This window comes from Rhinolophus sinicus, linkage group LG04, assembly GCF_036562045.2.
Source record: "Rhinolophus sinicus isolate RSC01 linkage group LG04, ASM3656204v1, whole genome shotgun sequence".
In the NCBI taxonomy this organism is placed as follows: domain Eukaryota; kingdom Metazoa; phylum Chordata; class Mammalia; order Chiroptera; family Rhinolophidae; genus Rhinolophus; species Rhinolophus sinicus.
Window position 1 is genome coordinate 100,862,233 of NC_133754.1, and position 15,730 is coordinate 100,877,962.

General features: G+C 44.5%; 1 long non-coding RNA gene across 1 annotated transcript; it reads left to right on the plus strand.

Annotated features, from left to right (window-relative positions):
• The first annotated feature begins 510 nt into the window (after positions 1–510).
• Positions 511–1,345, plus strand: LOC141571315 (uncharacterized). The gene is made up of 2 exons (XR_012496081.1): positions 511–811; positions 1,083–1,345. It is a non-coding gene; the product is annotated as an uncharacterized LOC141571315 (long non-coding RNA).
• Positions 1,346–15,730: the final 14,385 nt, after the last annotated feature.

Consider the following 15,730-nt stretch of genomic DNA (forward strand, 5'->3'; position numbering starts at 1 on the left):
TGCTCTGTGCAGACACTGCGCAGACCAATTTAGGGAGGGGCAAAGGGCAGCATGACCCGAGTTTTCTGCATCACATCCCTTTTGGAGCTATTTCTACTTCCAGTTGTGGCTAGTTCTTTACAATACACTTTTTTGTATTTTGGAATAGTTTTAGATTTAACAGAGCAGTTACAAAGACAGCACAGAAAGTTCTTACCCAGTTTCCCCTAAGGTTAACATCTATATCACTGAGGCTAATGATAACGTCATTTTAAAAAGCGGGTAGCTTTTCTTTCCCTGTGGAGTATGGATGACCACTGGTCGTGGAGCCTTGGCCGCGGTGACCTCTCTGGGCCTCAGCTTTCTCAGTAGGATGGCCTTTGCCAGGCTTTCTTGGGAGGATTAAGCGAGCCGGGTCTGTGAAAACCCCCAGGACAGTGCCCAGCACACTGTTGACTGTGAACCTCTGTAATCAGCCTTGAAGCAAAAGTTTCCATCAAGCTGTATTTAAAACAGGCCTGGGGTCTGAGCCATACCTTAGCGTGTGTTTATTTAATATACTCCATGGACTTGTCTTCCTCCACCTCCCTTTCCTCGTCCTCCCCCAATAAATCCTGTCTGACGAATTCAGGCCAAGGGCAGTTGTTCTCAACAGAGAGATTGTCTGCTGTTCCAGATCGCATCTTTCAAAGTCGTCGGCCGAGCCAGGTGGTCCCAGCCAAGCCAGGATGGACAGCGATGGGTGGCCCATGCATCCTGAATGCCTAAGTGGCAGGCCAATGCTGAACCTGAAGAGACTGCCAAGGTAGCATCGTGTGGAAACCGTGTCCAGGTCGGTGGTGTTAATGGTAATGAGAGGAAGGTGGGGAGAGTGGGGGTTAGGCAGAGCGAGAAGGAGAGAAAACAGACATAATAAGAAAATTTGGGCTCTAGACATTTTCCTCCCCCTCCTTCCTGCTTTATTTTATGTCCCCTGAGCTAGACGCCAAGCTGGCACACATGTTTTCAGAAATGAATAGGACACTTGAAAGTTTCAGAATTAAATTGACACTCTTGAAGGGTACACTTGGTGACCGAGGATGCCTGTGTCTGCTCTCTCACAGATGCCCTCTGAGAGCGGCACCTCCTCTGAGCACATCTCGCCTCACCCACCACGCCTTGGAAGCCAGCAGACGCCTGAAGGGAGCATGGCTGGGGGCTGCGCCTGGGGAATGAGTCTTCTCTTTAAGGCATTCTTTCATGTTTACACCAGTCCATTAAGAAGATTCCACTCGAAATGAGTAGTTGCTAAAACCTCTTAAGAACAACTGTCCATATTCCTTAATTAGCACAAGAGAACTTGAAATAAAATATTTACACCCTCTGACTTATTTTGTCTTCTCTTTTTTTTTTCTTTTTACAGAGAACAAGGTTGTCCTTTAATGCCAGCCTTTCCTTGCGTGCCCAGTTTTTTAATTGGACCACTCCCTGCATTTCGGGCCTTTGGCTGCAAGACCATGTGGGTGGAGGAAGTCGGGGGTGTCTCCTCCTCAGCCAGGCTAAGCAGACAGCCAGACGTCGTTGTAAGGCTGCTCAAGTAGAGAGTGAAAGGAGTCACACACAGCCACCCTCAGAAGCAGAGAACAGGTTCCACACCAGGAATCTGAAGACAATTATGGCTAATTTGGAAAATTATTATGTACAGAAGATTCTAGAACTCTAGGTCTTTTTTTCCACATTAAATATAGTTTGAAGTAAGTCAAGATTTGTCATAACCGAGATAGTTCTACCTGCAACCTATTGAGAGTTGACCTATCCTCCAAAACGAGACATAGAAAACATAGGTGTTTCTTGGCACATCTACGGGAGTAGGAAAGGGCTTTGCTCTGCATTCGTAAGTTGCAAACCAGTAACTTTGTAGCCTGTTTCTTCTTTCCTTCTGGGCCGTTGCAAACTCTTATCGGCAAGATCTGTCTGCACTATTCTCTTTCCTTCCCCTTTTATCTTCATATTCCCCTCCTTCTGCCCTTTCTTCTGCAGAGGAGAGAGAAAGGGGAGGAAGTGGTCAAGGGTCACGGAAGAAAAAAGGGACTTTAGGGACAGCTTTGGCCTAGGTCACGACACTGTGTTGCCGCCCTCGTGCAGGGCAGCCATTAATTTCAATCCCCTTAGCTCTGTGAAATGAAAAGATTTGGGTAGATGTTTAAAAAGCTCCTTCCAGGCTTTTCTTCAATCAACATGAGTCCTAGCTTCTCCTCACGGCGCCTTAAGATTTAATACAAGAAGGTGGCGTCCTCAGCTACTTGAGACGGCTGGAGGCTCAGTGGACTGGACATTTAACACCCAATATTGTCTGTTAACATCAAGCCGTGAGACCATTTGAGAGGAATCTTCACATTTCAAACAAAAGATTTGAGTTCACCAGGTCTCATGCAAAAGACCTGGGTGGAGCTGTCTGTATGCAGATTAGCTCTGCAGCTTAACAGAAGGTAGGAACCACACCAGATGCTCAAAACATAAGTCAACATGGATTACCCTTGAAGACACGCTAAATAATAAGCCAGACACAAAAGGATGAATACTGTGTGATTCCATTTACATGAGGCACCCAGAAGACAAGTTCATAGAGCCAGAGGACAGTGATGGTTACCAAAAGGTGGGGGAGGGAGAATGGGGAGTTCAAGTTCAATGGGGACAGAGTTTCAGTTTAGAAAGATGAAACTTCTGGAGATTGATGGTGGTGGTGGTTGCACACGATTGAAAGTACTTAATGCCACAGAACTACACTTAAAAATGGTAAATGGTTAAAATGGTAAATTTTATGTCATATATATATATCCACAATAAAAAAGAAAAATGTATAAATCAAAAGGATTTTTATGGTTTATTTATGACTATATAATAAGTGTTTGTTAAAAAATTAAATACAGAGAAGTATAAAAATCAAATGAAAATAACACAATATTCACCAGCCAGATTTAACTACAATTATGATTTCTATCCAGTCTTTTTCCTTTGCATCTATGAATATAATGCATGAAAACTCAATTCTTTGAGTTCAGACTATATAAGCAGTTACTTGTTCATTTTATTTTTTTCACTTGTGAGCATTTTCCAAGTGATTAAAATGCATTCGGAAGCATAATTGTGATGGCTATATACTAGTTCAGGCATGCTGTAATTTATTTAGCCTTCCCTCTGTTTTTGGACAGTTAGGTTTTTCCAATTTTTTACTTTGTAAATAGCATTAAAGCATTTGTCCTAACTCGCTTTTGTCTGCCTCTGATGATTTCCTTAAGGCAGCTTCCTAGGAACAGAGTACTGGGTCAAAGGACAGGTTACAGTATATTTGAAAAGCTTTTTACTGTGTGTGTGGGGGTGTTTTCAAACTAGTTTCAGAAGCCCTTTACCTCCTGTTCCTTTGGGGACGGTTTGAAGCACCTGTAATCTCAACCTCTTTTTGTTGTTGCTGGCTGAGTGGTCATCAGATTCCTGCCCCCCAAAAACTTTCTTTAAGGAAGCTATGTTTGAACTCTGATCATCCCTTAGGCCAAATCTAGACGTCTGAGCAAAGGAAGTCTGTTGGGCAAACCGAATTATACAGTGTCTGGGGTTTTGTTTGTGTAAACAAGGCTTGTATCACAGAGAAAGGTGTGAGGTTCTGGTTAAGCTCCCTGTCCCCAGCTCAGGGGCCCAGCGCAGTCCTGGCTGCTCACTGATGCATCAGACACACTTCCTGCTTTGAAGGAGCAAGGAAAGTGAAACCTTGCTGAGCTTCCTCGGCGGCTGGTACACAAGTGGTGAAATGCAGCCTGGAGAACCTTGGGGAAGTTCTCCCTGCACTAATGTCACTTACTCCTAAGTGACACACACAGACCCACCCTAATAGAGAAAACTGGAACCTCTGATCCTCAGGCAATTTTTGGTTTCGGAAGTCCTCGAGGCTTTGCATCAGAGTCCGCTGCCCGTTTTCTCACCACGTTTGCTCCACTTGTCCTGCATAACTGCTTTCCACGCTTCAGATCTCAGCTGAAATGTGATTTCCGCGTGGAAGTTTTTGCCACCCTCTCAAACTAGCTCAGCACTCCTAACGTGCTTTTCCCCACAGCGCTTTTTAACAAATTGTAATACTAAATTGGGTAATCATTTGATTAATGTATCATTTCATGTTTTCATTCAACAAATATTATTTAGGTGCCTCTGAGTGCCGGGAACTGTACTTCCTCCTGAGATTACAGCGGTGAGCTGTCTTTCTTTGCGGAATTTATAGTCCAGCGGGAAATAAACAAGTGAAAATCGGATCACAATTTTCAATGTGCTATAAAGGGAATGAAGCAAGTGCCAGGACAAAGATTGGTGGAGGGCCCCAATCACACAGAGACCGTGAAGGCCATTTTTAAGATGGGAAGAGTGATAGGAGCCAATCATGCAAAGAGCCAAGAAGAAAGACGGAAGCATGTGAAGGTATAAAAGCCAGGGTGTCGGGGGAACTTGAGGAACTGAAAGGCATGGAGAGTGTTGTGTGTTAACGGAGAGGGACACTCGACGGTGGACAGGGCCAGAGTGGGCAGGAGGAGAGAGACATGGACCCAGGCTCAATGCAGCCGAGACTCACAAAAGTAACAACTGGAGTTGATACTGTGGAGGTTGCTGGTGACCTTAGCGGCGCTTCCCAGCAGCGGCCAGATTGCAGTGGGCTGAGGAGTGAATGGGTGGTGAGGAATTATAACGTGTGTGACACGAAGGGAAGTTTGGGCTGTGCAGGGGAACAGAAAAACTGGGTGGGTGGTGAGATGAGAAGGGCCAAGGGAGAGACTGAAGTTGAAGTTGCTTTTCCTGATTTTCTTTCCTGTTTTGTTCTGTGTTGCTTTGTTTTTGGATGGGGTATAGTAGAGCACGTTTATGAGCTGTGGGGACAACTCAGTGGGGAGAGAGACAGTTGCAACGCTCAGAGAGGCAATAAATGGAGAGCTAAGTCCTTGAGAAGATAAGATGAGATGGTATCCAGAACAGAGATAAAGACTTTTATAGGAGAATCACCACCTCATCAATTTTTTAACACTTTATTATGAAAAATTTCAAACATATGAAAGTACAGAGAACATGAAACCCCATGTTGTCATCACCGCAGCTTCAAAACATGGCCAATGGCATTTCATCTATAATCCTACTTAATTTATCACCCCTCTCCCAGATTTTTGGGAAACAAATCCAAGACCCCGTGAGGACAGAGCCCCAGAAAGCAGTTTCCAGGCTCTCGGCCTCACATGGACAGGTGCTGGCTCAGGTAGTAAATGGCCATCAACTGTGATTGGATGGCCATCAGCTGTGGCTAGTTGGCCGTCAGCTGTAACCAGTGAGACATTGGCCACTAATATAACTGCCGTGGCTATGCTAGCAGAAAATGGGGCCTAGCAAGAAGATGGTGGCTGAGCTAGCAAGCGCGGGTTGCAGTTAGCAAGTGGGGTCGGTTGGCAGAGAGTGGTAGATAGCAGGTTGCAGATAGTGTGGCTCCTGCTTCCTGTGTCTCCAACCCAGCCGCCAGCGAGAATATAGTGGTATGACTCCCCTACCTATGGCTCCGTGGGTGTTCCTTTTGGCTTCACCATGTCCTGCGTTCTTATGTGGGGAGCAGGAGCTGAGACCCCGCAGGCCGGCCTGCACGACAAATGGCGCAGCGAACAGGATCCCCTGCACGACACATGGCGTAGTCGGCAGGATATGGTGCCGGCCAAAGCTCTCCAAAGGATGGTGGAGCAGTTTGTGTGTATGAACACTCAGTCTCTGAAAGACCAGGAGTGGCAGCTCCCGGAGAGCTGGACCCCTGTGGAGGGGTAGGAAGACGTGGACGGTTCTCCCACCAGCACAGGAAAAGCCATGCAGCTGCTGGAGAGATGGAGCCCCGTGGAGGGGTGGGAAGATGTGGACGGTTCCCCAAACAGCATAGGCCGGAGAAAGCAAAGGTCCCTTTGGGCTCGGAAGTCCTTGCTGAGGCAGCCCGGATGCGGGACTTGTCCCCGGAGGAAAGGATTGCTGAGTCCTCTGTGGGAGATGAGGGTGAGGTCAAGGTCATCCCTCACCCCCAGAAGAGCCATGGCGAAATGACTATGGACTATGGGGAATTGCCTTCCATCCCTAATTTAATGGACGGCTTGACTGTTTGGGAACATACCACCATGTAGTGGAACTAGGGCATATTTATTTGCTTTTGTGTCTTGACTGGCCACCGTTGAGAATATGTAAGCACCTTGACTGTGAGTCGCTGTTGTTCCAGCACAGTACCCTGAGAGGCCCAGAGAGAGTGGCAGTGCCCTGAGAGACCTGGCTATGTCCAGGAAGTGTGGCTGTGCCCACAGAGAGTGGCAGTGCCCTGAGAGCCCTGGCTGAGTCCAGGAAGTTTGGCTGTGCCCAGAGAGAGTGGCAGTGCCCTGAGAGCCCTGGCTGTGCCCAGGAAGTCGGGATGTTCCCAGAAAGAGTGGCAGTGCCCGGCGAAACTAGTGGTACCCTAAGAAGCCCAGGAAGTCTGGCTGTGCCCAGAAGTACTGGTGGTGCCCTGAGAAACCCTGGCTGTGCCCAGAGAGCCTAGCTGTGTCCAGGATATTGCATTCACCTCCAGGCTCCTCGCACAGGGCCCCTCGCGGAAGACACTTGTCACGTAGATTGTGAGTCGAGAGCCTGTAGGGGTGGAGTGTGAGGATAGAGCCCCAGAAAGCAGTTTCCAGGCTCTCGGCCTCACATAGACAGGTGCTGGCTGAGGTAGTAAATGGCCATCAACTGATTGCATGGCCATCAGCTGTGGCTAGTTGGCCGTCAGCTGTAACCAGTGAGCTATTGGCCACTAATATAACTGCTGTGGCTACGCTAGCAGAGAAAAAAAATGAGGGCTAGCAAGAAGATGCTGGCTGAGCCTGCAAGCGGTGCAGTGAGGGTTGCGAACTGTGTGGCTCCTGCTTCCTGTGTCTCCAACCCAGCCTCCAGCGAGACCATAGTGGTATGACTCCCCTACCTATGGCTCTGTGGGTGTTCCTTTTGGCCTCACCATATCCTGTGTTCTCTTGTGGGGAGCGGGAGCAGAGACCCCGCATGACGCCCTGCACGACAAATGGCACAGCGAGCAGGGTCTCCTGCACGATAGACCCTCTAACATTTTATCTATAAAGTCCTGAATAGTGTCCCTAAAAGTAATGGCTTTTAAAAAATCACAACAAAACTCTTGAGGAATTGAGTGAAGAAATAAAATAGAATTGCTGTAGTCAAGCTGCTAAATTACTAAAATCAGGGAGGTAGAGGTATGAGGAAATGGTTCTATTCTTGTTCTAACTAGCCTGGAAACCTAAACTTTTTAACTTCTCAGTCCTGCATCAATACATCCAATCTCCACATAACCCTCTGATTGCCCCCTGAAGGACTAAGGAAAGAATGTTCACATACCCAGATGCCTGACATACAGTGTTCAGATCACCGGCCATCAAGGAGGATTGTCATCTGGCACCAAGCCAGAGGCTAAGAATACCAGACTATTCTTCTCAAGAATATACTTCTTACTGTAAGAACTCTCAGCTTTTCTTTCTTCTTTTGAACACTCTGGGCATTTCCTCATTGTGTTTCCGGTTTGCAAACCCTAAGACCAGTAAATAAATCTTTTTTTATTTCTAGTCAAAGCCTTCAGACTCTTTTTAAGTTCGTTCAACACAATTATCAGACTGAAAAATTAGGAATTTCCTAACATCATCAAATATCCAGTCAGTGTTCAAATTTTCCTGATTGTCTATTATGTATTATTTTTCACAGCTGGCTTGTTCAGACCAAAACCAAACGAAGTGCACACACAGAATGTGGTTGATGTGCTTTTTAAAGTCTCTTTTGATCTATAGGTTCCCCCTCCTTTTTTTCCGTAACATTTGTTAAGAAATCAGGTCTTTTTTTCTATAGAAGTTCTCACATTCTGAATTTTGCTGATTGTACATCCAAGGTGCCATTTAACACATTGTTTTCTCACTTGTACATCCTCTAAACTGTTAGTTCACATCTTATATCTAAAGGATTGTTCAGATTCAGGTCTGATTTTATTTTTTTTGGAGGGAGGGAGAGGCAAGAACACCTTACAGACAGCGCTGTGTCCTCCTATTGCCCCCACATTTGGAGGTACCATGACGCCTGGTCGTCCTGCGACGTGGGATATTGAGATTAGTCCCCTGGTTTGGTGTTGTCAGCTTCTTCCATTCTCTATAAGGTTCCTCATCAGCTTTTTGCTTAATGAGATTAGCGGTTACTGATGACCACTGCCTAGGTCCATTATTTCATTAGGAATTACAAAATAATATTATTCTCATCCTATCATTCTGTTATGGGTTGAATAATCCTCCCCCATAAAAAAAAATCACATGCTGAAACCCTAACCCCCAGTGTCTCAGAATGGGACCTTGTTTGGAAATGGGCTTGCTGCAGATGAAATTAGTGAAGATGATGTCATACTGGAGTAGGGTGAACCCCTTACCCAATGTGACGGGTGTCCTAAAAGAAAGGAGAAATTTGGATACAGAGACAGACACACACACACAGGGAGAACACCATGTAAAGATTGGAATTATGTTGCTACAAGCCAAGGAACTACCAGAAGCTGGGAGAGATGCCTGGAGCAGACCCTTCCCTGTTGCTTTCAGAGGGAATACAGTCCTACTGACACCTTGGTCTTATACTTCCAGATTCCAGACTGTGAGACAATAAATTTCTGTTGTGTAAGGTACTCAGATCCTGGTACTTTGTTACAGCAGTCCTAGGAAACTAATACACATTTCTTCTGCAGTTCGTGATGAGAGTTCTTAAAGAGAGAGGGAAAAACTTTCCCTCATCCTCTTTTCCAAAATGGCAGATTAGGTAAACACTATGCCTACTGCATTCCAAAAACACACCAAAATTACAAATAATTATAGAACAATCAACCTTAAGAATCATCTGAAGACCAGCTGAACAGAACCCCAATAACTAAGGATTTAAAGAAGAGGCCACATTCAGACTGGTAGGAGGGACAGAGATGCAAAACAAGCTGAATGGACTGACCCCAAACCCACAGATACTGGTTGAACATCAGGAGGGACACACGGTGGCAGAGGTCCCCCCGGAAGAAGGAAGCATCCCAACACCACACCGGGCTCCCCAGCCCAGGGGTCCTGTGCCAAGAAAAGGAGTTCCCACAATATCTGGCAGTGAAAATCAGCAAGGACTCTGTCCATCCAGCCCAGTAAGACAGAAGATAGCTGGAAGCCCAGATGCACTCTTAAAGGGCTTGTACACAGACTCGCTTGCAAACACTAACCTGGTCTCCAGTGGAGGGGTAGAAATTTGAAAGGAACCAGAGACATACTGGGAAAGACTGAGTTGTTTGACTTCAGAGCGAGGGCCATTGCCCCAGTGCAGAGCCTGCCTCACGTAGAGCCTCCAGGAAGGCCGTCATCTTTTCTCTGTTCAGCCCTCCCCCAAAGGGTCAAATCTGAGACGGCGCGGGTGTGGTAAAATCCACGTGTGCATACCACCTTGGTGACACCCTGGGTCCCCACACTGCGCAGCTAGTATTGCATCGGCTACTGAGCAGCTGACCCCACCCCACAAGCTGGGGAAGCCTTTTATAGCAGCAGACGGCCTGAGATGACCCGAGACGGCCCTTTGGTGGTGGGCAGTGAGCCGCAACCTGCTCCGCAGCCTCTCCTGGGCAGCTTTCAGGGACCTGCAGCCTGAGGAGAGTGGCTGCTGGCATCAGTATTCTCAGGGTGCTTTTGCAAAATGGTCATGGGCACAGCCCCGGTGCAAGAACCAAAACTGCATTAACTCTGTAAAAAACACCACCCACGCCCCATAGCTCCCTGGAACCCTCCCCAGCCACCTAGAGCTACATTGTTGAGGGCACTTTAGGCACCTGGGTGGCCGGCACTGCCCCACAAGCTGCAGAAGCTTTTTGCAGCAGCGGGCAGTCTGTGGCAACTGGGGACTTTTGGTGGTGGGCAGTAAGCCACAACCTCTCTTGGGCAACTCTCAGGGATCTGCAAGCCTGAGGGAAGTGGTGGCTGGTTGCGGTATTCTTAGGGCATTTTGTGAAGTGGTTATAGGGCAGGCACTGCACAAGAACTGAATCTGTGTTAACCTTGTAAAAGCCACCAGCTATGCCTCGTGACTCCCTGGAACCCCCCACCTCCCCGGGTACATCATCACAGGGACTCTCAACACTGTGTCAACCAGCCCAGCCCGTGCACCTAAGGAGGCTTTTTTAATGGCTGAGCCTTACAGGCAGCCAGTAGGTGGCAATAGGCCCAGGGGGCCCTGGGCCTTTTGCTAAGCTGCCCTAGACCCAATACTGGTGGCAGTCAGCCTCGGTTCACAGCGAGGCCATTGCCCCCATGCCTCCAGTTCCAGCAGGCAGCAGCCAACCACATATAGCTTTGTAGCTCCTACAAGGTAGCCATGGGCTGGTCACAGGCAAGACTGAAATTGACCTTCATGGGAGCCCCTCCCAAGAGACATGAGAAACAACACACCCAGAAGCCAGCTTCAGACCACACCAGAGCACTACCTAGTTAGCCCAACAAGTGGCACACCCAAGGGGTGGTCTCAACAGGCACAAGAGCTGGCTGGTGATTCCCTTTTGCAGAGTCAGCCCCCACACAGAAGCTCACACTCTGTGGGCATAGCCAGTCCTCACAGTGAGCCTGGGAGTCAGTGCCACCCACGGACGACTGATGTACCCAAAGCAATGAAAGCTCGACTCAAATAGGAGAACATACGCAATACACTCAAAGGACACTCCTGGAGCACATGCACTAAAGGTCAGGGAGATGTACCATTGGACCACATAAAACACATACTGCATAAGGCCGCCTGGCAGAGACTGAGAAACATAGGAGATCTACCTAATACATGGAAGCACACACATAAAGGCAGCTGGAATGAGGAAATCAGGAAGCATGTCCCAAATAGAAGAACAGGAGAAACTGCAGAAATAGAACTAAATGAAATGGAGGCAACCACCTCACAGATACAGAGTTCAAAACAATGGCTATAAGAATGCTTAAGGAACTTAGTAAGAATTTCAATAAAGAGGTAGTAAGCATAAAGAAGGAAGGACAAAGAAACCATAAAAAAGGAAAGAGTCAGAAATAAAGAATGCAATAACTGAAATGAAGAATGCACTAGAAGGAATCCATAGCAGATTAGATAAAGCAGAGGATTGAATCCACAATTTGGAAGACAAGGTAATAGAAAACAGCAAAAAGAAAAAAAAAAACACAAAAAACAAAGATAGTTTAAGGGATCTGTGGGACAACATCAAGCATAACAACATTCGCATCATAAGAATACCAGAAGGAGAAGAGAGAAAGCAAGGGATTGAGAACCTATTTGAAGTAATAATGACTGAAAATTTCCCTAAGCTGGTGAAGGAAATAGACATAGAAGCCCGGAAAGCACAGAGCATCCCCAACAAGATGAACCAAAACAGGCCCACACCAAGAAACCATAATTAAAATGGCAAAGGTTAAAGACAAAGAGAGAATCCTAAAAGCAGCAAGAGAAAGACAAGTAATTACCTACAAGGGAGCTCCCATAAGACTGTAAGTTGATTTTGCAAAAGAAACTTTGCAGGCCAGAACGGAGTGTCAGGAAATATTCAAAGTAATGAAACACAAGGGCCTACAAGCAAGTCTACTCTACCCAGCAAAGCTATCACTTAAAATTGAAGGAGAGATGAAGAGCTTACCAGACAAGAAAAACGTAAAGGAGTTCATTACCACAAAGCCAGTATTACAAGAAATGTTAAAAGGACTTCTTTAAGTAGAAGAAAGGAGAAAAACAAACAAATGAAGATAAAAAATATGAATGATAAAATGGCAATAACTATCTACATAGCAATAATCACTTTAAATGTAAATGGATTAAATATTTCAATCAAAAGACATAGGATAGCTGAATCAATAAGAAAATAAGACCCATGCATATGCTGTTTACAAGAGAACCATCTTAGATCAAAAGACACACATAGGCTGAAAGTAAAAGGATGGAAAAAGATATTTTGCACAAATGGTAATGAGAAAAAAATCTGGGGTAGCAATACTTATATTGGACAAAGTAAACTTTAAAAAGAAGACTATAATAAGAGACAAAAAAGGACATTACATAATAATAAAAGGATCAATCCAACAGGAGGACATGACCCTAGTAAACATCTATGCACCCCACATAGGAGCACCTAAGTATATAAAATAAATATTGACTGACATAAAGGCAGAAATCAACAGTAACACAATCATAGTAGGGAACACTAATGCCCCCACTGACTTGAATGGACAGATCTTCGAAACAGAAAGTCAACATGGAAACAGCAGCCTTAAATAACACACTAGACCAGATGAATGTAATTGATATTTTTAGAGCATTTCACCCCAAAACATCAGAAAATACATGCTTTTCAAGTACACATAGAACACTTTCCAAGTTTGACCACATGTTAGGCCACAAAACAAGTCTCAATAAATTAAAGAAGATTGAAATCACATCAAGCATCTTCTCTGACTACCATGAAACTAGAAATCACTTACAAGAGAAAAACTGAAAAACACACAAACACATGGAGGCTAAACAACACGCTACCAAATAATGGATGGGTCAACAATGAGATCAAGGAAGAAATCAAAAGATACTTTGTGACAAATGAAAATGAAAACACAATGACTCAAAATTTGTGGGACACAATGAAAGCAATCCTAAGAGGGAAATTCATAGCAATGCAGGCCTACCTATAGAAACGAGAAATATCTCAAATAAACAGTCTAGCTTTACACCTGAAAGAACTGGAAGAAGAATAGCAAACAAAGCCAAAAGTGAGTACAAAAAAACGAAATAATAAAGAGCGGAGCAGAAATAAAATAGAGACTGAAAAGAATATATGAAAGATCAATGAAACAAAGAGCTGGTTTTTTTGTAAAGATAAACAAAATTGACAGACTCATTAAGAAAAAAAAAAAGAGAGAACCCAAATAAATAAAAATCAGAAATGAAAGAAGAGAAGTGACAACAGACACCAGAGAAACACAAAAAAATTGAAGAAAATACTATGAGGAACTATATGCCAACAAACTGGACAATCTGGAAGAAATGGATAAATTCCTAGAAGCATACATCTTTCAAGGCTGAATCAAGAAGAAACAGAAAATCTGAACAGACTGATTATTACCAATGAAATCAAATCAGTAATCATCAAGCTCCCAAAAAACAAATGTCCTAAACCAGATGATTTCACAGGTAAATTTTACTAAACATTCAAAAAAGAATTAACACCTATTGTCCTCAAACTATTCTAAAAAAAAATGAAAAGGTGGAAAGGATCCCAAGGTCATTTTACAAGGCCACCATTACTCTGATTCCAAAACCAGACAAAAACATTACAGAAAAAGAAAACTAAAGGCTGATATCCCTAATGAACATATGAGGTCAATTAAGTTTGTAAACTCATCCTAGAAAAAATTCTGCATTCCTCATTGCTGCATATCACTATGGTCACCTTCAAAGTTCTCCTTTGGGAAGCTATGCACTGATGCCAGAGCCTAGTCCACCCTTCAAACCAATTTTGAAACTCTTTCTGGAATGGCCATCAGAGCTGTTGTCCTATTACCCTTGATGTCCTGAATGTCATCAAAATGTCTCCCTTTTGGGGCCGGCCTGGTGGCTCAGGCGGTTGGAACTCAGTGTTCCTAACGCCGAAGGCTGCCGGTACGATTCCCACATGGGCCAGTGGGCTCTCAACCACAAGGTTGCCAGTTTGACTCCTCAACTCCCGCAAGGGATGGTGGGCTCCGCCTCCTGCAACTAAGATTGAACACGGCACCTTCAGATGAGCTGCCGCTGAGCTCCCAGATGGCTCAGTTGGTTGGAGCGCGTCCTCTCAACCACAAAGTTGCCAGTTCAATTCCTCGACTCCCGCAAGGGATGTTGGGCTGCACCACCTGCAACTAACAGCAGCAACTGGACCTGGAGCCGTGCCGTTCACAACTAAGATTGAAAGGACAACAACTTGACTTGGAAAAAATCTTGAAGTACACACTGGTTCCCCAATAAAGTCCTGTTCCCCTTCCCCAGTAAAATCTTAAAAAAAAAAAAAAAGTCTCCCTTTCAATATTTCCTTTATCTTTGGGTAAAGAAAGAAGTCATTGGGGGCCAGATCAAATAAGTAGGGAGGGGGTTCCAATACAGTTTTGTTTACTGGCTAAAAACTCCCTCACAGACAATGCTGTGTGAGCTGGTGCATTGTCGTGATGCAAGAGCCATGAATTGTTGCAGAAAAGTTCAGGTTGTCTAACTTTTTCTTGCAGCCTTTTCAGCACTTCCAAATAGCAAAATTGGTTAACTGTCCAGTTGGTACAAATTAATAATGAATAATCCCTCTGGTATCAAAAAAGGTTAGCAACATCACTGTAACAAATTCGTGAACTTAATTGTCAGACCTCGTGTGTGTGTGTGTGTGTGTGTGTGTGTGTCTCACAGGATGTAAAGTACAGCATGGGAATACAGTCAATGGTATTGTAATAGCTGTGTACGGCGTCAGTAAAGACTTCCCCTTGTCAAGTATTTGGTTATTCTGAGGTGTGGTTTATACAGGGAATGCAGGATACGTGCTTGGCTCTTTCTTGGATTTACTAGTTTTTAGAATATTAAGTGGTTCCTTAGTATCTGTCAAATTCAAATTCAATGTATCTGTTCAGATTGTCTCACCTTTGGCCAGAGAGTGTGCCTTCTAGATAACTCCTGAGCTCTTCGGAAGAATCCCCAATAGTTTGCTGGCTTCTCGTTTGTTGGTACAGTAGGGATGTTCCCAGTTCGTCTTGCCCCAGCCCTGCCATTTCTCCAAGGGCCTCCGGTTCTTTTTAGTGGGAAATGATATTTAGAAGCCACTATCTGGGTGTTACGGGTACTCATTGCTACCAGGTTGATTACTGTTTCTAGACCTTTTCAGTGGACACGGCTAGAAAAATTTTTTAAGAGAAAATACCTCATAAATGTATAACACTTATTTCTTTTACATTGAAAATCTTAGTTCTTAGTCATTAACTTTATTCTAATAAATTAATTTCATTAATTTTGTGTCCATACTATAATCTCATTATGCATATGGTTAAAATACAGAATAATTTGATATACACATAATAACTTCAAAATAATAACACCAATACTATTACTAACAATAATATGGTTAGAAATGATATTAAGAAAAAAAGGGAAAATGGTACTCAAGCATATGAGTCTTGCTTCTCTGTTACCCCCCAGTAATGTTGGGACGTCTCCCTCTGCTTTTTCTGGGGCCCATGCCACACGCCCACTAGTCTGTAAGCTCCCAGAGGAAAGGTCTACGTGTTTCTTGTTCATCACTGCAATCGTCTTGCCAGGCGTATAGAAGAATCTCAATTAAAAATCACTGAATGGCCGAATGAATGAAGCATTCTGTGTCCTTTATAGTTCCTCCCTGGGCAAATCTAATTATTTCCACTAGATAGGATTCTTTGAAAGAGACCTTCAAAATGCTTTTACATGAACTACGATGATTCTTTGATAACAATAGCTGTTCTAACCTGCTGTTCTGTGTACCTCTGGCTGTCACTTCACGTTCTTTGAAAAGCTCATAAATTCCATGTGATAATATTCTACAAGGAAGATGAGTATCACTCCATTCTACATGTGCGGGAGCTGAATCACCAGCGGCTGAATCATTCCATCAAGGTCACTGACGGAGGGG